A 24,203-nucleotide genomic window follows, 5' to 3' on the forward strand; every position below is an offset into this window, starting at 1 on the left:
GAGGGTTTTAGGCTAAGTCCGTAGCCCAGGGCTGGAGGGCTGGGGGAATGCTGCCAGAGGCTCAGGCCTTCCTTTCGTTAAAAGGGATTTCCTGCGGCACCTCAGAAAAAAGTAACGTTCACGCGAATCTCACGTCTGAAATTTCCGCTTTATTTCAACGAGTATCTCGGAAGCAGCTGGTAGCTGGTTTTTCTTTTTTTTTTTTCTACAGCCCGTGCTGAGTGCCAAGCGCTGGAGACCTCTCCGAACCCTTCCCTCTCTGAACCCTTCCCTGTCTCCATTTTGCTGAAGAGAAAATGGCGGCTCAGGGCGTGGCGGGCTCCTCGGCGCCACAGGTGAGATTGACATTGGAACCCAGATCTGATTGGGAAGCGCTGAGGGGCTTAAGCAGCCAGGTCTCACCAGGGAAGGCTAAACGCAGGGCCGGGGCAACTTAGGGCACAGAAGGGTCGGGCCAACTCTCTGAGCCGCCCCTTTCCCAAGCCGCTTCCCCAAGCTGCCTCAGCGAGAGCTTCTCCTTTTTTGGGGGGGCGAACGACTTTGGAGATGCCCTGAGATGGTCGCAAGCACGACCCTAGAAGGGAGCATGGGCACAGGGGCCGAGGACCACTAGTCGGGGAGGCCTGGCGGGCGGCAGGGCCAAGGTTGGAGCCCTCAGACTGGGATTCATCCGCCTTCCAGCGGCTCCCATGGGGAAGCCTGGTCTGGGCCCAAGCTGGCCCCGCGTCCCCGGGCGCCTTCTGAGGTCGTGGCTCCTGGCGTAGAGGCGGGACTGGCTGCAGGCGAGCGAGATAGAAGTCAGGCATGGGGGCCCTCTGGAGTGTCAGGGTTGGGGAATGGGGTGAGGGAGCTGGCGACCAACACCGCAATGACTTTGTCCCCGAGCCCCAGTCCTGGGCTTGCCACGCGTCCCTCGCCCTTAGTCCCATTACGCGATATTTATGTTGCACTTGATTGTTTTTAGCCTCTCTTATTACTGTCTCACTCTGGGGGAGGCAAAGGATATAATATATTCAATCTTTATTATACCAAATCTGTGTGAAGCATTTAATAAAACGCTGTTCCCACACAGCCAGGGATGTTAGCAGAGGAACTGCCCCAAAGTGAAGGCTCTGGTTCCCGGGGTGCCTTGGCCGCAGCGCTTGGGAGCACACTTCCCATCCCTGGTGCCCAGGGAGACCCAGAAACGCCCACCACATGCTCTAGCTTGTCTGTCAGTGACCCTTGAGGATCCAGCCTGCAAGGAGGGCTTAACCTAGTTCAAGACCACCCTGGAAAGAAGTTCTTTTTTTTTTTTTTTTTTTTTTTTTTTTTGCACAGCTAGGGAGAGATAGGTCTTCCATCTGCTGGTTCGAGCCCCAAATTCTAGCACAGGCTGAGGCCAATAGCTTCGGGGTCTTCTGCATGGATGCAGGGGTCCAAACACTTGGATCTTCTTCTAAGGTTTCATCCACAGCTTTCCCAGGCAGATTAATAGAGAACTGGATCTGAAATGGAGGAGCCGAAACTCCAACAAGCACCCGTGTGGGATGCAGTGTGCTCAGCCACAAGACAGGCCCCTACCCACTGGTTTCTAACCCAAAGCACACCTTGGTTTATGCTTATGAAAACAGGAAGATTCCCTGGCTGCCTCCCAGCTGGGCTCTTGGGAAGCTAAAGATGCCCTGAGGGTGGGTGCGGTATTAGAAATAGAGAAGAAAAAAATCACAGATATTGTAACTGGATTGAAGAGGGGCCAGAGGTGGACCAGGAGACTGCAGGAGTAGTTGCAGGCAGTAGACACACCTCTGGCCCCAGAGTTGGAGACAGTGCAAGTCCAGTTTGAGGGGCACCCAGGCTTTAGTGTACCCCAGTCTTGCCCAGCCTATGGAGAAGACTGATCCCGGAAGGGATTTGACTGTAATCTTCTTGTAGTCCTCCCTGCGGATAGGAGAAAACTTCTGTAGGTCAAGGATTTTGTTGTTGTTGTTGTTGTTTGTTTGTTTGTTTTTTTAATTGGAAAGATTTATAGAGAAAAGGAGAGACAAAGATCTTCCATCTGCTGGTTCAGTTGTCCCCAAGTGGCCACAACGGCCGGAGCTGAGCTGATCCGAAACCAGGAGCCTCTTCTGGGTTTCCCAAGCAGCTGCAGGGTCCCAAAGGTTTTGGGTCATCATGGACTGTTTACCCAGGCCACAAGCAGGGAACAGAAGAAAAATGAGGCAGCTGGGACACGAATTGGCACCCATATGGGATCCTGGTGAATGCAAAGCATGGACTATAGCTAATAGGCTACTGTGCTGGGCCCATGGGTCAAGTTTTACTGCTAGCAAAGTAAGACTCCAAGAGATCCAGTGCTTTGTTTGGGGGGACCCAAGTAGGAGGTGGGACAGCATACATATGGCACCTCCTAGCACTCCCCCGCCCCCACCTGCCCTCAGCCCTTCTCCCTGTCCACCCTTATCCTAGTCTTCTGAGGATTCTCATGGTCTATAACTTCCATCTCTCTCCATCACATGAGAACACAAAAACGTCCCAGAGATACCTATGGGAGGGAGAAATGGCTTCACTCTCCATGCTGTGGCCAACTGCCTGCATTCCTAGAGGCATGAAATGCCCCAGTCTTAGGCTGTTCCTCCCAGTGCTATCGGGGACGGAGGGCTGGGACAACCAGGCCAGCCCTTGACAGGGCTAGCTGTGTATAGAAGGATGAAATATGAAATGGGCAGGTGAGTGCCCTGGTTAGGATCCAGACCTTCCCTGTAATTGTCAGCCCTCCTCTGCCTCTACCACCCCATCCCCAGGGTGGGGACTTTACCAGGTCACTCCACATCCTATAGGAGCCTGGTGGGAGATTTTTTTGGAAGCTTAAGGTGCTCAAGAAATCAGTTGCCATGTGGGGACTGGTATAGCTCTGACAAGTTAGAACCCGGTGAGGCAAGAGAGGTGCCCAATGCCCCACACTAAAGAAGGCCCTGGCTCTGGGCATACTGTGTGGCTTGAGGGGAGGCTTGGGATCCTGATTAGGAAAGCTGTTTTTGTTTCTTCTTGGCAGGTGGCTCTCTGAAGCAAGATGCATAAACAGTAGCACAAGTTGCCTTGTGTGCAGGTAAGCTTCTGCCAACATGTGGAAAGGGACAATAGCTACACAATTAGGGCCTGGCGCAATGGTCTTGCAGCTAAAGTGCTCACCTTGGGTGTACCAGGATCCCATATGGGCTCCAGATTTGGTCCTGGCAGCCCCACTTCCCATCCAGCTCCCTGCTTGTGGCTTGGAAGTCAAGGATAGCCCAATGCCTTGGGACCCTACACTTGCATGGGAGACCCTGAAGAGGCTCCTGGCTCCTGGCTTTGGATCATCTCGGCTCCAGCCATTGCAATCACTTGGGGAGTGAATCATTGAACGGAGGATCTTCCTTTCTGTCTCTCCTCCTCTCTCTATATCTGACTTTGCAATAAGAAAATAATATAAATCTTTAAAAAAATAGTTACACAGTTATAGCCATCATCATCTGCATCCTCATTCACTTTGTGTCAAGTAGCAGCTTCACCCACATTATCTTGTGTAATGGATATAAATGAGTTTGGGCCAATGGTGGGATATTGGGGTCTCTGACCATTTTTGGATCCTTTCCAGCTCCAAGATTCTAAGTACTTCTGTTGGTTCTGGTTGGTTTGTTGCACTGTGGTTAGTATTTATGGACTTGTCTCACAGACTTTATTAATATTCTGTCTGAGAGCATTTCTTAATGATTCTTCCTCTTATGTTCCAGACACAGGAATGGGCACATAAAAGGTGGCTTGCTTTTTATTTTTAAATTGTTTATTGCAAAGAGTGACACAAGAGAAGAGGAAAGGTCTTCCACCCACTGGTTCACTCTCCAAATTGCTTGCAACAGCAAGGGCCTAGCCAGGTGGGAGTCAGAGGCTATGAAACCCATCCAAGTCTGCCATGTGGTTGTCAGGGCCCAGACACTTGGACCATCATCTACTACCTTCGTAGGTGTAGTCCGAGGGAACTGGATCAGAAACAAAGCAGCTGAGACTCAAAGGAGTGCTCTGATATGGGATCCCAGTGTCAAAGGCAGCTTAGCTCACTGTGCCACAGCATTGGCTTTTGTTTGGTTTTAGTATTTATTTTTTAAATTTATTTTCACCTACTTGAAAGGTAGAGCAACAGAAACACAGATATTCCATTCAGTGATCCATTTTTTAAAAGATTTCTTTCTTTTTCTTGGAAAGTCATATTTCCAGAGAGATAGAGAGAAGGATCTTCCATGTGCTGTTTCACTCCCCAAGTAGCCGCAATGGCCGGAGCTAAGCTGATCCGAAGCCAGGAGCTTTTTCCAGGTCTTACATGCAGTTGCAGGGTCCCAAGGCTTTGGGTCGTTCTGGACTGTTTTCCCAGGCCACAAGCAGGGAGCTGGATGGGAAGTGGAACAGTTGGTATACAAACTAGGACCCATATGGGATGCTGTCACATGTAAGATGAGGACTTTAACCACTAGGCTGCTGTATTGGACCCCCAGTAGTTCATTCCTTAAATGCCTACAACAACCGGGGCTAAGTCTCCCTCATGAGTGGCAGGAGTTCAAGTAGTAGCCATCATCTGCTGTCTCCCAGGTACATTAGCAGAGAGCTGGATCCGAAGTAAAACAGCTGAGACTTGAGTTGGCATGTTCAAGTGGGAGATAGATAGATATATATATCTCACAAGTATAGCTTCATCTACAACCCAGCATCCATCCCAGCAGGTACTCAATAAATGTATACTGAACCATTGTGTGAGTAAACCAGCACCTAAAAGCTTTTTGTATCTGGTCACCTGCTTTCTGTGCTGTGACTAGCAGAGTCACTTGATAGCCATTGGGGAAGGTACTGTCCCTCTTCGCACAGCTGAGCTGAAGTCAGGTGGACGTTCCTGGAGCTTCCCCCAATCATATGCCCAGCTCTGTGCTAGTTTGTAGGTTGGACAAGAGCCAGGCCAATTGCTGCCTATGCAGAAGGATCTCTAGGCTCACTCTGGACAAACCTTTATGAGAAACCATTTCAGTGAGGCAGAGGCCTCTGGGAGGTGACAGCAGAGACTAAAGCGAGTCCTGGCAGGGTGGGAAGGATTGAATGGTTGAGGGCAGGAAAAGGATTCCAGGTTGGTGTGAGGAGCAGCAAGAAGGAAGAAACAGAAGCAGAGATGCTCACAAAAGCAGAGGTCAGTTGACTGACCTGACTGGAGTGCCTGAGAGAGGTATATGGGGGAAGGTTGTGGAAGGCCTTTAACGTCTAAACCCTGACTATAGACCAGGAATGGAGTTTAGTGGTGTTGTGGTACAATGAATTAAATTGTAGCCTTTGACACATCCCCTATGGGCACTGGTTCAAGTCCTCTTGCTCCGTTTCCAATCTAACTTCCTGCTAATGTACCTGGGAAAGCAATAGAAGATGCCTCAAATCCTTGGGCCTCTGCACCCATGTCAGAGATCTGGAAGAGACTCCTGGCTTTGGCCTGGCCATTGCAGCCATTTGGGAGAGTGAACCAGCAAATGTAAGACCTCTCTCTCTCTCTCTCTCTCTCTCTCTTCTCTCTCTCTCTCTCTCTCTCTCTCTCTGTATCTCTGCCTTTTAAATAAATAAATAAATAAATAAATAAATAAATAAATAAATAAATAAGCCAACCTTAAAAAGAAAAAAGAAATCAGAGGTCTATATCTTGGGGCCCAGAAACCAGGTCTAGAACTCAGAACTCAAGGCCAGAATTCAAGACCCAGTCTTGTCCAAAGCTGTCCCCTCTGTTGATGCAAGAAGCTACCTCAGGGCTAGCACAATAGTTCAACTGACTAATCCTCTACCTACAAGTGCTGGCATCTCATATGGGCACCTGTTTGTGTCCTGGCTGCTTCATTTCCAATCCAGCTCCCTGCTTGTGGCCTGGGAAAGCAGTGGAGGATGGTCCAGGTCCTTGGGGCCCTGTACCTATGTGGGAGACCCAGAAAGAGCTCCAGGCTCCTGGCCTCAGATCAACTGAGTTTAGCCATTGCAGCCATTTGGAGAGTGAACCAACAGATGGAAGAGCTTTTTCTCCGTCCTTCTCTCTGTAAATTTGCTTTGCCAAGAAAAATAAATCTTAAAAAAAAAAAAGCTGCCTTGAGGAACTCCAAACTCAAGATGCATGACCTTTTTAGGAAATAAGATGGACTATTCTAATTGGCCTGGCCAGGAAACCCAAGGTATAGCCCAGCCAGAGCTAGCCCAATCTGCCTAAGGCCTGCTCCCCAGGACTGACATACAAGCTGTCCTGGGTCTCCCCAAATCAGAGCTGGAAATCTGTCATCATCTTCAGTCCAGGCAGCCCCAAACTGGGGTAGGAGTCTCACACACCTCCTATCCCTCTTCCATCCTCTGATACAGGTGAGATCAGCTGATCCAGGCTGGCCCCAGCTGGGCCAGACTGCTGGAGGGTGGAGCTGTGGTGCCTGCGGCGGTGCCAACTGAGCCAGTGTGTAGGCGTTGCTGTGCCGGCCTGTCGTGGAGCACAAGCCTGCCAAGGAGCCAGAGTGCTGTGCCGCGTGGAGGGTGTCAGGGGTGGTATTGTCGGCGCACAAATGCTCAACTTTATGTACTTTTAACTAGAGGTGTAACAGATGGCCCCGTTTCTGTCCAAGCCAGGGAGACTGGTGCCCATTCTGGCTGCAGCCAATCAATCCCGCCACTCTGGGGGGAGCTACAAGCTGGGCTGGGAGGCCTGGAGCCAGCAATTGCACAGGCTGTCTGCTTGGGCAGGCCCAGCGCTGTCTCCGCCAGCCGCTCAGCCAGAGGCCCTGGGAGGTAGGAGGTGGGAGTGCAGGCAGGTGGGAGCCCTGCTTAGAGCCTGATCAGAGGTCTGACCAGGAGGGAGAGCTGAGACCCTTCCATCACGTGTCAAATGGCCCCTCTTTGTCTTCATTGCCCTGTGGTCCCTGCCAAGGACCTAACTCCCACGTCTCTGGCTTCAGGATGACGTAGCCCCACAACCCTGCAGTACTCTGCACTATAGACAGCAGACGTTGCTGAGGACTGGGAGTGGGCGGTGGTGCCATTAGGAAAAATAGTCACAGGGCTGTGAAATGCCCAGGTCAGCCAGGGAGGAAGAGAAGACACAGGCCTGGGAACTGCAGAGCTGCAGACACTGTGGACTCACCTGTTCCTAGGTTCAGTCGGACCACCCGTAGTAGAAGCCTACTGTGGGCCAGGGCCTTAGCTGAGCACCAGTAAGACACAATGCCTGTCCCTGAGACCTCCTCCAGGGAAGACGGAGGGAAACACGGCTAATTGGAGCAACAAGATAGGACTCAGAACTCCTTCTAAAAGGGCTTGTGGAATCAGAGCAAATGAATCTAACCCTGTCTGGGAGGCCAGGGCTGCATTTGAGCCGGGTGTTGACAAGTGGGAGTCTGGCTTGTGAGGAAGGGCGGGAAGGACCTCTGAGGGGGGAGGGTCAGCAGGTATAGGCACAGTGAGAAGGGGCACAGTGCAGGGCGGGTCTGAAAAGGTGGCGGGTGGCTGACTTCTGAGTCGGGGAGGAACCTGGACAGCAAGCTGGCACCCTGACCCAGAGGGCCTTTTCCCTCAGTTGTCCCTCTGTGCCCCATTGCCCTTCATCCTAGGGCCAGAGGCAGTGAGGCCTGGCAGCACACGGGCGAATCCAGAACTGGGAAGGAGTTGGTGGGGACACTAGTCCTGCCCTTCCTTCCTCCCTCCCTACATTGAACGGGGCCATGCATAGCATGCTGACTGTCCCTGACCAAGTACCCCATGGAGTTGCCTGCAACAGCCTCTCCATAGGTTCACCAGAAAGAATATGGAGTCCTGCCAAGTCTTAAGCATCATGTGTATCCGAAGTGCAGGCAGGACATTGCATAGACAGGCAGCCATTCTGGGAGGTGGGGGGAAGTGTTCAGGTCCAGATCCCAGAGGAAGGCAGGTCTGCGAAGGCCTCTTCCTTCTGCCAGAGTCAGCAGCACACGTGAATGGTTGTGAGGAGGAGCCTATGGCTGTGTCATGGCAACTGGGCCATCCTGAAGAGTGACTTATCTCCTTTTGAGGGGCAAGGGCACCTTATTGGGACTCACTTTTCTCTGTATCTTCAGTTATTATTACAGACAACTATATCTAAGGGGTAGGAATAGTCATTAAACATTGAACCAGACCCATTGATTTCCATATTTATCTCAGTTAATACTCTTTTTAAATAAGATTTATTTATTTTTATTGGAAAGGTGGATATAGAGAGGAGGAGAGACAGAGAGGAAGATCTTCTGTCTGCTGGTTCACTCCCCAAGCAGCCACATCAGGCAAAACTGAACTGATCCAAAGCCAGGAGCCCAGAGCCTCTTCCAGGTCTCCCACGCGGTTGCAGGGTCCCAAGGCTTTGGGCATCCTTGACTGCTTTCCCAGGCCACAAGCAGGGAGCTGGATGGGAAGCGGGGCTGCCAGGATTAGAACCGGTACCCATATGGTATCCCGACACGTGCAAGGCAAGGACTTTAACCACTACACTATTGCGCCGGGCCCTCAGTTAATACTCTTTTTTTTTTTAAAGATTTATTTTTTTATTACAAAGTCAGATATACAGAGAGGAGAGACAGAGAGGAAGATCTTCCATCCGATGTTTCACTCCCCAAGTGAGCCGCAACGGCCGGTGCGCGCCGATCCGAAGCCAGGAGCCAGGAACCTCTTCCGGGTCTCCCACGTGGGTGCAGGGTCCCAAAGCTTTGGGCCGTCCTCGACTGCTTTCCCAGGCCACAAGCAGGGAGCTGGATGGGTAGTGGAGCTGCCGGGATTAGAACCGGCGCCCATGTGGGATCCCAGTGTGTTCAAGGCGAGGACTTTAGCCGCTAGGCCACGCCGCCGGGCCCCTCAGTTAATACTCTTAAAAAAATTTATTGGAAGGGCAGATTTTACAGAGAGAAGGAGAAAGAAAGGTCTTCCATCTGCTGGTTCATTCCCCAGATGCCTGCAATGGCCAGAGCTGAGCTGCTCCAAAGCCCGGAGCCAAGAGCTTCTTTTGGATTCCCATGTGGGTGTAGGGGTCTAAGGACCTGGACCATCTTCCACTATTTTCCCAAGTCAGAAGCAGAGCTGGGTGGAAAGTGGAGCAGTCATGACACAAACTGGTGCCCATATAGGATGCTGGTGGTACACAGTGTAGGATTAGCCTACTATGCCATGGCACAGGTTCCCCAGTTAATGCTTTTAAGAGCATGGGGAGATTAACTAACTAGTAAGCAACATCATTATGCCTATTTTACATATAATAACACTGAAGCTCAGGAAGGCTAGCTAACTAGCCCCAGGTTCAAACCAGGAAGCAACAGAGTCAGGATTCTCTCTCAGGTCACCCCCAAGACCCCAGCTCATAACTACTTCTGAGCCCCCTGGGGCATGCGGTACTGAGAGCTTCCTAGGTTTCCTCATAATTTCTCATAACTGTGACTTGCATTTGACCAGCCGGCCTTTCTGAGCCCCTCTCTACATCACCTCCGCTAACTGCTCCAAGTCTCTCAGTATTTCATAGTCCACATTCCCAGGAGAGGGCATCGGACTGGCTCAGCTCATTGTTTAATGCCAGGCCACATTGTAAGCAACTGCCCAGCCAGGAGTTAGCTGGAGGGGAGATGTGTACAGTTGTTGATCAGTGTGGTTGGACCAGTGAAGGAGGAAATACCAAATGTTTCAAGAGGCCTCCAAGTGTGAGAGCAGGATCAGAGGCAGGGAATTCTAGAAGGAGGTAGCTGCAGGAATACAGGCCAGGAAGAGGGGAGAGTGGAGAGGCAGGCGAGGTGAGACTGGGCAGAAAGTACCTGAATGCCAGCTGGGGGAGTCCCAGTGGGCATCGTGGAAGGCCTCTGAGCAAGAGAGGGGAATGCTTGGACTCGCACTTCTGAAAGGGCAGCTGGGTGTCCAGGGCAGCTCCAGCCCGCACTTGTCCAGTTGTGGTTAGTGTTAGCATTTTTGTAACGATTTTGTGGTTTTACAGAGCTGCCTTCACTCTTGAAAGACTATGTAGTCATTTAAACAATGAAGCATATAGTGGCTCCAACTTTAGGGCCTTGGGGGCTGGTCCTGCAGCAGAATTAGTGTGAGTGCGGCAAGTTTAAAGGCAGGCTGGTCATGGATAAGGATATTGCCACAGTTTTGGGTAAGAAGACCAAAACCAGAGGGGGACAGGGAAGGCAGATCACAAAGGGATGTGGGCAGGGGGGCAGACTTAATGTAGACCTGGTAGTGGCTTGGATTTGAAAAATAAGGAGGAGAGTAGTGTCCACGAGACTCCTAGGTGTTAAGCTGACTGAAAAGCTGGAGAAGACTAAAGGGACAGAGGTAGTGGTGTGGATACAGTGAGTTTGAGGAACTGCTGGGACATCCATCCACTGTTGTGCTGCAGGAAGTTGGACGTTCCAGAAATCAGCAGTTGTCAGAGTTCTTCCAAGCAGATGGCTAGAGGGAGAGCAGAGTAAGACAAGGTTGGGAGCCGAATTTTAGGAAATCCTATGTGATTATTTAGCCAGTTGGAAGAAGTAAAGAAACCAGAGACTAAAAAAGTAGCCCAGGAGTTAAGAGGAAAACACAAGGAGTTGGAGAGAATTGCATCAAATCCTGCAGAGCAACCAGTGGGTGGAGCAACTGAGTGGCTGGTGGGTTTGTGTGTTTGGAGGTCACAGGTGACTATAAGAGACCCCCAGTATGGTGAGGGCACTGAGTGAAGAGTCAGTGGCAAAGAACTAGAGAGAAGTTGAAGGATTGCTCATTTAAAAAGCCTGTGGAGGGAAAAAAGAGAGGGAGAAACAAGAGGTACAGCTTGCAGAAGATGGAGAAAGTTCTAGAAGACACAGCAGTCCCAGCTATCCTACTCCTAGGAATATTCCCAAAGGAAATGAAAACTGCATATGAGGAGGGGATCTGTAATCCTATATTTACAGCAGCACAATCTACAATAGCAAAGACAGGGAAACAATCCAGATGCCCGTCCAAAGAGGAGTGGGTAAAGAAACTATTGTACATCTACTCCATGGAATATTACTCAGTCATTAAAAAGAATGAAATTATACCATTTGCAACTAGATGGTCCCAAGTAGAGACCATTACGCTCAGTGAAATAAGTCAAGCCCCAAAGGACAAATACCATATGTTCTCTCTAATACAAAGAAGTCATCGTGCAAATTATAAATTCAGTAACCTTTTCATGTTGTTTTTGCTGCATCCCATGTATTTTTATGTTTTCTATTTCATTTTCATTTCTTCCAAATGATTTCTTTTTTTGAAAGATTTGTTTTTTTATTGGAAAGTTATATATACAGAGAGTAGGAGAAATGTAGAGGAAGATCTTCCATCCATTGATTCACTCCTCAAGCAATGACTGGAGCTGCTATGATCAGAAGCCAGGAGACAGGGACCTCTTCCAGGTCTCCCATGTGGGTGCAGTGTCCCAAGGCTTTGCGCATCCTCGACTGCTTTCCCAGGCCACAAGCAGGGAGCTGGATGGAAAGCGGGGCTGCCGGGATATGAACCGGTGCCCATATGGGATCCCAGCACGTGCAAGGCAAGGAGTTTAGCTGCTAGGTTACTGCCCTGAGCCCCTAGATAGTTTCTGTTTTTCTTGTTGACTTAATCACTGGCTCATGGATTGCACAATGGCATCATTTTACTCAAAAGGCTTTTGTGTTTTCATCATCCATGTGTTGGTTATTCAGTGGTGTGCCTTTTCGACTCCACAGTGCTATAATTTGTTGTTGTTTTAACTTCATAGCTGTTGTTGACTGTTTCATGGCTTCTCATTTTAAGGAACTGTATAGTGGTGGCATAGTAGAGACTACCATATCCAGATGTGAAGATACAATGCAGTTTGCATCCCTACTTCCAAATCAAAGTTAGACTCCCCGTGAAACTTTTGTACATATCTAGACAATGGGATGCTGGACTCTCTAACATTATCTGTAGCAGCAATGTCAGGGCACATTTAAAAGACTGATGGAATCATTACTCCTTATGAAAGACTATACTATTGTAACAACATGGGGAAACTCAGTCAGGGGGTGGGAATTTGCCAAGGGTTGGGGGAAATCCCAGGCGCTATGGAATTGTACCATAAAATTCAAATTTAAAAAAAAGAACCAAAAAAAAAAAAAGCAGCAGCAGAAGTTGGGTCCTTGGTGAAAGAAAGAAGCTCTTTCTCCTCAGAGACAGGAGGGAAGAAAGAGGGGCTCTGGTGAGCTTGGGGACAGCTTGTGGAGGAACATTATTTGAGGAATGGGCTCCGTTAGCCTGGCCAACCCAGAGCGACAGTCCTCTAAGGGAGGGAGAGGAAGCTGAAGACTTGCAGAGAAAGTGGATCAGGGCTGTTGAGTTGTGAAGAGTCATTTAGAGATAAAGAAAGGTTGTTTCCCGGGGCCCGGCGGCATGGCCTAGCAGCTAAAGTCCTTGCCTTGAATGCGCTGGGATCCCATATGGGCGCCGGTTCTAATCCCGGCAGCTCCACTTCCCATCCAGCTCCCTGCTTGTGGCCTGGGAAAGCAGTCGAGGACGGCCCAATGCATTGGGACCCTGCACCCGTGTGGGAGACCTGGAAGAGGTTCCTGGTTCCCTGCTTCGGATTGGCGCGTACCAGCCTGTTGCGGCTCACTTGGGGAGTGAAACATCGGATGGAAGATCTTCCTCTCTGTCTCTCCTCCTCTCTGTATATCTGACTTTCCAATAATAATAAATCTTTAAAAAAAAAAAAAAAAAGAAAGGTTGTTTTCCCTACAGATGACAGATGAATTGAGTCACCATGAATAGGCCAATATTTGTTTTTGTTTTTTGCTGCTCCAGTGTGCCCAGTACTGGATGCTAAAAAAGTGAATGGCAGAAAGGTAGAGATACAACATTGAAGGGGCTTATGTAGAGCTAGGGAGGGATAGAAGGAGGGGAAGGCAGAGGGTTTAAGGAATGAGAACAAATTGGAATGAAAGAGTGTGTGGGGTGAGAGGATGGAAGAGTGGGCTCAAAGAAAATGATCTCAGATCCTGAAGTTCTGGGGTTCTCAGCAATTGAGGAGTGCTCATGCCAACCCGTGGCTAGCACGGGTAAGTAAACGATCCTGCCTATAAGGCTGAGCTCCAGACCTTCAGGTCCTCAGCAACCCCATGCCTGAACTGGGGGCGGGGTGGTGGTGCTGATAATTAAGCTGCTTCCGGCATTCCTGGTGATATTCCAGTTAAAGAAAAATGTTAAAGATCTATTTTTTAAAGACTTATTTTTTTATTGAAAAAGCAGATTTATAGAGAGGAGAGACAGAGAGAAAGATCTTCAATAAGCTGGTTCACTTCCCAAGTGGCCCTAATGGCCAGAGCTGAGCTGATCTGATGCCAGGAACCAGGAGCTTCTTCTGAGTCTAACATGCAGGTGCAGGGTCCAAGGTCTCAGATAATCTTCTACTGCTTTCCCAGGTCACAAGCAGGGAGCTGGATAGGAAGTGGAGCAGCCAGGATATGAACCAGCACCCATTTGGGATCCCAGCATGTGCAAGGCGAGGATTTAGCCACTGAGCCATTGTGCTGAGCCCTACATTTTTATATATATTATATAATATATAATATAGATCATATTTATTTTAAAAATTACAGATAAATGGAGGAAGGAGGAAGAGAAATGAAGATTTTATTTGCTGCTTCACTCCCCAGAAAGCCACAATAACCAGGGTTGGGCCAGGCTGTAGCTAGCTAGGAGCCTGGAACTCCATATGGCTGTCTCCCATGTGGGTGGCAGGAACCCAAGTACTTGAGAGCTATTTTCCATTGCTTTTCCAGGTGCATTAGCAGGGAGCTGGATTAGAAGTGCAGCAGCCAGGATTCAAACAGGCTCCCATATGGAATGCCTATGTTACACACAGCTATTTAACTTGCTGTGGCACAGCACTGGCCCCTGCCTCAGTTAACAAGTTCTTAAAGGCAAGTGTTTGACTAACAGTTAAGATGCCAGTGCCCCACATTGGGGTTAATGCCTGGTGCTGACTCTTGACTCCAGCTTTCTGCTAATGTACATCCTTCACATCATGGGAGACCTGGGCTAAAGTCTCAGCTCCCAGCTTTGGCTCAGACCCAGGGCCAATGGCAGACATTTGAATGGTAGACCAGCAAATGGGAGGGCAGGTACATGCTCACCAGCTCTCCTTGCTTCTCAAATAGGTTTTAATTTTTCTGAATTTTCAAAAGTATAGCATTTATTATTTTTATTTAAAAATATACAGAACATGCAAAATTTTTAAATAGTCTATATTCTCAACCCTAAGACATTACTAATGGTGACATGTTGATGAGTACTCTCCCAGGTCTTGATGTATACATATGAAAAACATTTTTCAGCTCATAAGCAATTGAAGGTTATTTTTCACAGTGCTAGAAGCTGGGAAATCTAAGACCCAGGGACTTGGTGTCTTCACATATGTGTTTTTGTAAAAACCAAAATCAATTGGTAGACACGTCACTAGTAAGGATGCATGCATCCCAGACAGGAGTGTCTGATTTGAGTCCCAACTACTCCACTTCCCATCCAGCTTTTTGCTCACATGCCTGGGAGACAGCAGGTAATGGCTCAAGTACTTGTGCACCTGACACCTATACATGAGCAAAGTTCTGGGCTCCTGGCTTCTGCCTGACCCAACCCTGGCTGTTTCTGACATTTAGAGATTCTTGCATTCTGTTATTCTACCTTTCAAATAAATAAATAAAGACAGACATGAAAGAATAAATGATATAAAAAATAATGAAATATACCCTGAAAGGTAGGAGGTAAGGGTTAAGGTAGGGTTAAAGGTAGGGTTAAGTAGTTGGGTACTTGCTACCCACTTGGGTGACCAAATTGAGCTCCTGACTCCTGACTTTGGCCTAGCCCCAGCCATTGTGTTTGGGAAATGAACCATTATTGGAGGGAAAATGGAAAATGTCTTACCTACTTTGTCTCTGTGTCTCTGTGTCTCTGAAAGATAATATTTCAAAAAAAAAAAATAGGACCTGGTGAAGTAGCCTAACAGCTGAACTTCTTGCCTTGCACACACCAAGATCCCATATGAGTGCCGGTTTTAATCCTGGCACCCCCACTTTCCATCCAGCTCCCTGCCTGTGGTTTGGGAAAGCAGTCGAGGATGTCCCAAAGCCTTGGAACCCTGCACCACATGGGAGACCTGGAAGAAGCTCCTGGCTTTGGGTTGGCTCAGTTTCGGCCATTGCAGCCACTTGGGGAGTGAATCACTGATGGAGATCTTTTCTGTCTCTCCTCTTTGTAAATCTGACTTTCCAATAAAAATAAATAAATCTTTTGTGAAAAATGAAAATAGTAATCAGCCTTGGAACATTATTATTCCAAGGCTTTTTTGGCTTCAACTAGTTTTTCCACTGGTGTCCTTTTCTGGTTCCAGGATACAATCCAGGAAAGCACATTGCATTTCATATACATACTGTTTTGCAACCTGCTTGTTTGACCTAACGCTATGCTGAGAAATGCCTTTTCACCATGCCACACGTTCTTCCACACCATCATCTTAATGACTACATGATATTCTGCTGAGGGCTGTACCGCTGCCAGTCCCTACTGTGAGGTGTTTAGGTTGTTTCCAATTTTTCACTCTTATAAACAAGGCTGGGATGAGTCTCTGGAAGCTTAATTGTCTGGACTCTCCATGTTTATTTCCTATCCATAAATCCCCACCCACTGCATTGCTGGGACTGAGGAGAGATTTTGGGGAAGCTGTGGATTCATCTTAGTGACTCTCTTGAAAGGTTCTCTTAATTGACCTTTCCACTGCCGTTACTCAGACCTGTTTGTTTGGAAGTTTCTGAGGGTGAGGTGAATGCAGAGGCCACAGCTGATCCCTGTCACCCCGCAGTTCTGCTCTAAACCACAGAGGGCAGGTGACACTTAAGTGCAGTCAGTAGTTGGGCCAGACACTGCATCCCACCCCCTATCCCAGACTCTGGGAGCACCTGAAGAGCTGGGAGCTGAGGAGGCATCTAGGCGATTGCCTGGGCTTTGTTCTTTTCCCAGGAGTTGAGCTGGTAGGGCAGGAAGGGCTTGGGTGGTGGGAGGCTGTAAGGGGAGGGGAAGTCTCCTCCTCCCCCCCTCCCCCCCCCAAAGCCATGAAAGCTGAGAGGCAGGAGGGCAGCAGACAGACTGGGAGAAACGTAACCTCCCCGAGACGCATGCTCCAGTTCAAGCAGGAAGCATTAAGGATGAAATATCTCCCGAACAACAATTCATCTCTAACTGGGAGGAGAGGGACTTGCTGACATTTAGCTGTGATCAGGGGCTGCACATGCCTGTCTCCGCTAGCCTAACAGGAGTGTGGCCGCCTGTGTGTGCAGTAGCTTCTGTGTGTGTGTGTGTGTGTGTGTGTGTGTGTGTGACTGGCTGTAACGGACTGTGAGACGCCACATGTGTGATGGGTTGCATGTGCATGTGTGACAGTACCTGTGTGGGATAGGGGGATCTTTAAGTGTGTGCAAAAGTCACATCTGTTGCAGTGAGTTCAAGCCCATGGGAGCCTGTGGGTGACTGTACAAGCAGATACAAGGATGTTGTGCAGTGTTGCCTGTGTCAGTGAGCTTAACTCTGATACTGAGCTTGAGACCTCTGACTCTCCAGACAAGGCAAACTCTCAATCCACTGCCCACCCATGTCCATGAGGTGCCTGTGCAAGAATGAAACAAAGGCATTGCTTCTGCCACTAAGACCCCAACCCTTATCTTGCTCGTGAAGCCTTCCAAGGCCAGGCCTGCATGTGGCAGCCCTGTGTGAGCCCTTGCTCCCGTTCCTTATGGTCCAGTGGCATTTATTCCATCATAGCACCTTTGATTTTAATGCCTTTAACAATGCCTTGGAAGCAGTTGTTTCTTTCTCTTCCCTGTGAGGCTGTAAGTTTTGCTGAAGCTTCCTCCTTTATCATGGGAACAGCATTCTTGGGCCAGGGCATTGCTCCACAAACACTTGTTATAGGTGGGGGAAGGAGTCAGTGAGGGGGTATGCTTCCATGGGGGCATCTAAACACTTGCAGGTGTGGACAGGGTCAGGGCACTTGTATGCATCTGGTAGATGTATGTAAGCAAGTGTCACTGTCTTTCCTGGATAACTTCTATTTCCTAAGTGCATACCCCTAGACCAGCCAAAGTCAGCAGGTGCCTGGAGACTGGAGGCCTGCCCCAGTGCTGCACTGTGGCTAGGCAGCAAGGACAGTGAGCCGTGGGCCTGAACCCATTGGTTTTAGGGTCAGCTGAGCCCAAATGCTTCTGCCTGCTTCTAGAGGCTCTTTGGTCTCATTCTCTAGGCCTGCTCAAGACCCTGGGAAGACTTCTATGAACCAAGCTGTGCCTTCACAAACTGTAAGCCCACAGGGTTGGGACTGGGTGCCCCAGCTGCATTTTTCACAGCTGGACTCAGAAGGCCCCAATGGCATTGTCTGAGCCATCCTTGTCCTACTGACCACCCCTCCCTGGCCTCAGAGCCTGGATTCAGTCATGCTTCCAGGGGGCTGTCCCAGGAGCTGTAGACTTCTTCTGAGGGCAACTGAGTCCTGATGCCACTCTGGCTTTAGCCAGAGGACGTGGCTGGTTCCTGAGGAGGAAAGGCCTGTGGGAAGTAGACATGGCAGCACATGAGGGATGAAAAGGTTGATTGGGGTGAGGGAGATTGACAGGAGGGTTAACAGAAAAGCAAAGGTCACATGAGCTAAGGCACAAAGGGAACACAAAACTCAGAGTGTTAATGGCTGAACAGGTGGACAGAAGCCTGGCCATGCTCTTGATGTCAACTGAGGAGACCAAAGAAGCCCACCTAGGTAGTTATCAGCACAGCTGGTCCCCCTGCTGCCCATGGAGTCTAGAACTGTTCCAGAGGTCCATGCTCTAGGGACCAGGTAGATGCTCACTTAGCTGTGGAAATGCACTCAAAGTGACCGGGCCACCAAGCTGGTAGTGGACCTAGAGTGACCTGTGCCTCAGTTTGCCCTCTGTGTAAGGGAAGAGGACCAACTGCTCTGCCCGATGTCCTCCAGCTCAAAATGTGCTAGTGGAACTGACTGATGATATATCTGAGGCTGTTCTTCCTCTGGCTGGGCCATGCCCCACCTCCCAGCAGAGGCTCGGATCCACAACCCACACTCTGGGATACCTGACAGATTCTGGTGGCCCTTTCCCAGCCCCCAGGGACTCTGACCTTTACCCTCCCTCCTTGCCCCAACCTTTCAGAGCCACCCAGGCAGCTGGCTTGCTGTTTGCTCTGGCAGCTCACCTCCATAGCAAACAGTCCCCTTCTTTGGGATTCTGCCCCCTCCCCCAGTGCCCTCAAGGATTCCTCCCTGAGGCTCCCAGACTGGGTAGAGAACCTTCCAGGTGAGCAGAGTGTCTCTGCTGCTGACCACAGGAAGCCACACCTTTCTTCACTCAGGTGGGAAATCAGGCAGGGCAGCTCTTTGGAAATGTCCGTGTCAGGGCAAAGCTGTGCTCATCAAGTGCCTGCTGGAGTCTCTCCTGCTCACTTTCAAGGGCACTGGGATCCCTGACCAGTGGTGAGGTTCAGGACTATCTTTTCCCTCCTCTCTCCTGGTCACCCTGCAGGTCTCTGAAGGACTGGAGGCGAGTCTTACTTGCCTGTGACTCCAAGGCCGGCTCAGTGTACAACACGTGGTAGTGACTCAAAGAAAGCCTCCAACCAAAGTGGGAAGAGCATTGTTTGAGCAGCTAAGATGTTTGCATCCACCCTCCTCACTCCAGCTTCCTGCTAAGGCACATGCCATGAAGCAGTGAGTGCTGGCTCTGACAGCTGGGTGTCTGCCACCATGCTGAGTTCTGAATTCCAGGCATTTGGGGGAGTGAACCACCAGATGGGAGCTGTCTGTCCCTCCCAGATGATGATAATAGATATTAGGAGCTGGCATTGTGGTGCAGTAGAGTAAGTCATCGTTTGCCAATACCAGCATGCCAAATCCAAGCACCAGTTCAAGTCCTGGCTGCTCCTCTTCTGACCTAGCTCCCTGATAATGTGCCTGGGAAAACAGCAGAAGATAGCTCAAGTACCTGGCCTTTGCCGCTGTGTTGGAGAGCTGGATGGAGTTCCAGGCTCATGGCTTTCACCTGGCTTAGCCCTGATTATTGTGGGCATTTGGGGAGCAAACCAGCAAATAGATCTGTCTCTCTCTGTCATCTTAAAAAAAAACCAGTGGAACAAATTAATGAATGAGAAAGGCAGAAGAGAGACCTAAAGCTTCTGTCTTTGATCACTTGTTCCTGAAGCAAAGATAGGGTGAAGGAGATTCTAGAGGACAAGTGGCCCAAGAGATTATTTTGACCAGGCAGAAATTATAGGTATGTTCAGGACTTGTATATAGAAAAAGGAGGGCTGGGGTGTCTTCACAGTATCCAAGGGATGGAGATGTTGATGATTCTGATACTCATGGTGATGTAGAAGTGGTTGTTGTAACAAGGTTGATAACTTGTATCAACTGAGTGACTATAAAAATAATAGGAATGGGATGGCGAGAGGTCATGTTAATTATTGTTGCCATGGTGCTGATGAGATGTAAGTGATGAGTACTATTGTCACAGTGAAGGATATGATGTTGAAGCTAAGAATAAGAGAAATAATTTTGGGTGTAATAGAAATATTGGTGATGCTGATAAGTATTATTTTTTAAACTTTATTTGAAAGGCAGGGAAAAACAGGGATAGATCTTCCATCAGCTGGCTCACTCCCTAAATGACCACAACAACAAGGGCTGGGCCAGGCGGAAGGCAGAAGTCCAGAACTCAACCCACGTCTCCCATGTGGGTGGCAGGGAGCTGGAAATAGAAATGGAGCCAAGGCACAAACCCAGGCACTCTACTGTGACATGAGGGAGTCCCAAGCAACATCTATTTCTTTTTTAAAAAATATTTTTTCAAAGATTTATTTATTTTTATTGGAAAGGCAGATATACAGAGAGGAGGAGAGACAGAGGAAGATCTTCCGTCCAATGGTTCACTCCCCAAGTAAGCGCAATGGCTGAAGCTGAGCCAATCCGAAGCTAGGAGCCAGGAGCTCTTCCAGGTCTCCCATGCTGGTACAGAGTCCCAAGGCTTTGGACCATCCTTGGCTGCTTTCCTAGGCCACAAGCAGGGAGCTAGATGGGAAGTAGAGCTGCTGGGATTAGAATGGGTGACCATATGATATCCCGGCACATGCTAGGTGAGGACTTTAACCACTACACTATCACGCCGGACCCTCCCAAACAACATCTTAACTACTGCATCATATGCCTGCCCCATATTGATAAAAATGAGAGAAGTGAAGGCAGTTGTGATGATGATAGAGAAACTAGATTATGGTCCCCATGGAGAAGTTGATGGTAAGGATTCTATCACTAGATATGGGCTACTTATGTGGTAAGATAAACCTGATTTTTCTTTTTTTTTTTTTTAAGATTTTTATTTATTTTTGTTGGAAAGGCAGATTTACAGAGAGGAGAGACAGAAAGATCTTACATCTGCTAGTTCGTGCCCCAAATGGCCACAATGGCCAGAGCTGAGCTGATCCAAAGCCAGGAGCTAGGAGCTTCTTCCAGAGCTCCCACATGGGTGCAGGATCCAAGGCTTTGGGCTGTCCTCTGCGGCTTTCCCAGGCCAAAATCAGGGAGCTGTATAGGAAGTGAAGCAGCTGGGACATGAATCGGCACCCATATGGGATGCTAGTGCTTGAACGAGGATTAACCAGCTGAACCATCGCACCAGCCCCCAAGCCAAATTCTTTAGGTGCACTCAGGAGGTCTGTGTCACAGGCCCGGCAGCTCTGAGCCTCCTGTCTCTGTGACCAGAACTGCATCTTCTCTCCTAAACTACCTTTCTGAGTCAAGACAAAGAGGAGACCAGAGAGAGACCCGCACTCCAGCATCGCTTGCTTCCTCTGAGTTGGCTTGCTTCCCAAGACAGTCCTGCTAGCACCCCTTGTAGGAAAATTCGGTCTGAAAGGTTTTCCTCCCAGGTGGAAGCCAGGCATGTTGACTGTACTGAGCGTCTTACTGGCAATGGGAAGGCTCTGCCTGCCCTCCTCGGGACGGGACGGGGAGGGCAGGAGTTTTTGGAACTCTTACTCCTAGCTCAGTACTGCACATCAGTTGCTCTCCAGCTTTCATCTCCAGCAAGTCTCTTCCATCTGTGATGTGGAGTCATGTCATTGCCAACCCACATATGTGGCTACTGAACCCTTGACATTCAGATAATCCAGGGCTCGGTGCTATGACTCAGTAGCTAAATCCTTGCCTTACTTGCATCGGGATCCAATATGGGCACCAGTTTGTATCCCAGCTGTTCCACTTCCCTTCCAGTTCCTTGTTTTGTGGCCTGGGAAAGCAGTGGAGGATGGCCCAAAGCCCTACGTGGGAGACCCAGAAGAAACTCCTGGCTCCTGGTTTCAGATCAGCTCAGCTCCGGCTGTTGTGGCCACTTGGAGAATGGATCAGCTTACTGAAGATCTTCTCTGTATCTCTGTTAATTTGCTTTTCCAATAAAAATGAATAAATCTTTTTAAAAAAGAAAATCAGATAGTCCAGTTAAGATGTGGGTTAAAGTGTAACCTGAGATTTGAAGACTTAGTATGGAGAAAAACAAGAATGTAAGCTGTCTCTTTAGTAATTATATTCACAGTTTGAAATAGTATTTTGAGAATATATTGTAAATTAAAATGTTATATAATCAATTTCATATCTTATTGTGTCAAGATTTTAAATAATATATGAGGGGGTAGGTATTGTAACTCTCCTTTCTTTCTCCTTTGTCTTTCTTCCTCTGTCATTCTGCTTTTCAAATAAATAAAAACAAGTAAACAATTTAAAAAGACAAAATAATTACACTATTTAGAAGATAACATGTGGTTCATATTATATTGTTTAGTGCTGCCTTAGCTTGCTTATTTTTCCTTTACTCAAGGAAGTAAAACGAAAGAAATGAAACAAATTCCAAAGTAACAGTGAGTTAAGCACATAATCAGTTTGTTTCTCTGTTCTGTGAAATCTACACAGAAGTGCTTTGGAGCTGCACCCCAGCATTGAAGCTCCCAGCTCTTTCTTCGTCATGGCTCCCCCATCTTCAATTCAGGGCTTCCATCCTCAAGTCTCAGAAGGCTGCTCTGGAGACGGGGGGAAGGGGACAGATATAGAGGGTCTTTCTGGCCAAGTCAGGGGGCAGGTGTTTGGCACAGTGGTTAGGACACTGCTTAGGATACGTCTCACACTGGAGTACCTTGTTTAAGTCCCAGGTCCTCTGATTCAGCTTCCCACTCATGAACACCCTGGGAGCCAGCAGGTAAGGGGCAAATACTTGGCTTCCTGCCACACAAATGGGAGACATGAATGGAGTTCTTGGCTCCTGGTTTAGGCATGGCGTACTACAGGCTGTTGTGGATATTTGGGAAGTGAAATATTGGAAGGAAGGTCTCTGCCTTTAAAACAAATAAATGGAAGGATAAAAGGCAGAGTCCAGAAGATGTACCTTACTTGTACCTGTGTAACCTGGGCAAACTTGGTTGCAAATGATTTGGGAAATATAGTCCTAAAATGGGTGATTGTGTTTTTGTTTTTGTTTTTAAGATTTACTTTTATTGGAAAATCAGATATACCGAGAGGAGGAGAGACAGAGAGGAAGATCTTCTGTCCATTGATTTACTCCCCAAGCAGCAGCTGCAACGGCTGGAATTGCGCCTATCTGAAGCCAGGAGCCTCTTTCAGATATCCCACATGGGTGCAGGGTCCCAAGGCTTTGAGCTGTCCTCGATTGCTTTCCCAGGCCACAAGCAGGGATCTGGATGGGAAGCAGGGCCACTGGGATACAAACCGCTGCTCATATGGGGTCCCAGCACGTGCAAGGCGAGGACTTTAGCCACTAGGCTACCGTGCTGGGCCCGGTGATTGTGTTCTAACAAACACTTGGAGATGTTATCATGCAAGGAAAGAAGGGATAATAGACATGGGGCAGCCAGCTGTCTCCTGCCCCCAGAGGAAAGCTCTCACTGAAGGCTTCTACTTCCTACAGGTTTAAGCAGTGGCTGGCACCCCTTGGCAGCAGGGTAATGAAGCAGAATAATCTAACCCTGCTCCTTAAAGAGCAGTTCAATAGAGACAGCCCAAGTCCCAGCACATGCCCAGATGTTGGTCAGAAGTGAAGAAAGAAGACAGTTTGATGAGAGAAAGAGAGCAAGAACAGGTATGTGTGTGTGTGGCAGGCAATGATTGCATTCTAAGCTCTCTTTTTGGGACAGGGACTATCATTGTGGACGTTTATGCCAAGGGCTTCATGGGAACAATGGCTCCAAGCATGTGTTAAGTAGTCTCTGTTCATTGAAAACCTGCTTGCCTGCAGGTCTCCCCATCCAACACCTTTTCTGCCTCTATTTTGTATCTATATATAGCACGGAGGCGAGTCCGGGAGACACTCAAGATTAGCTTCCTGGTCTTTTTTAAGGGGATGGTGTGACTAGGGAGTCAGAAGGCAACCAAGGGCAATTATCCAAATACCCACAGTGGGCAAAAGCTGGGGCGGGCACCTTGGACATATCATTGGCTTTCCCTTTGATCCATATCTTCTGAAAAGGAGTACACTCAGACTCTGTGAAGACAGGACCTGGGTCTGTCATGTTTCCCAAAGCATTATTATTGCCTGGTAGTAGGAGTGTAATGAGTACTTACTTGCTGAATGGATGAGCATTGGGTTCACTCTGGAGTCAAGTTCAGAGGTGAGCTGTAGCAGAGCCTGCTGGGAGGTTATTTGGGATTTAGAGTTGGGATCTGTACAGAAGATTCTCAAGCCCACCTGCCATCCTTCCCAATGGTCATGCCTCCGGACCTGCACGCCGGTCCTCCCCAGAGTCGGTCAGCACTAGGCTGGCCTCTCTTGAGAAACTGGATGTGTGGGGGCAGAGGAACAGGTGAGTGTGGGCATTTCCCAAGAGGCCTGCTCTCCTCCTGGGCAGAACCACCTTTGTTCTTGGACTGAAGCAAGGGGCCCACCACCACCACCTTCTTCCACATGCTGCCCTCTCCCCCCCCAGGGTCGTTTGATGAGGAGACCTCAGTCAGTCCTGGGAGTCAGCCCCAGGAGAGGAGGGAGGGGCCCTGCTCTGGACTTCCCTTACTCCATACATCTTGGTGTCAAACACATTTTATTTCCTCACGTTTGGGGACAGGGGGCTGCCCCTCC

General features: G+C 48.9%; 1 long non-coding RNA gene across 1 annotated transcript; it reads left to right on the forward strand.

The window, feature by feature from the left end:
• Nucleotides 1–254: 254 nt before the first annotated feature.
• On the forward strand, nt 255–13,520 carry LOC131481664 (uncharacterized). Its single transcript, XR_009246487.1, has 3 exons — nt 255–335; nt 3,035–3,088; nt 13,440–13,520. It is a non-coding gene; the product is annotated as an uncharacterized LOC131481664 (long non-coding RNA).
• Nucleotides 13,521–24,203: the final 10,683 nt, after the last annotated feature.

This window comes from Ochotona princeps, chromosome 13 (genome assembly GCF_030435755.1).
Source record: "Ochotona princeps isolate mOchPri1 chromosome 13, mOchPri1.hap1, whole genome shotgun sequence".
In the NCBI taxonomy this organism is placed as follows: Eukaryota; Metazoa; Chordata; class Mammalia; order Lagomorpha; family Ochotonidae; genus Ochotona; species Ochotona princeps.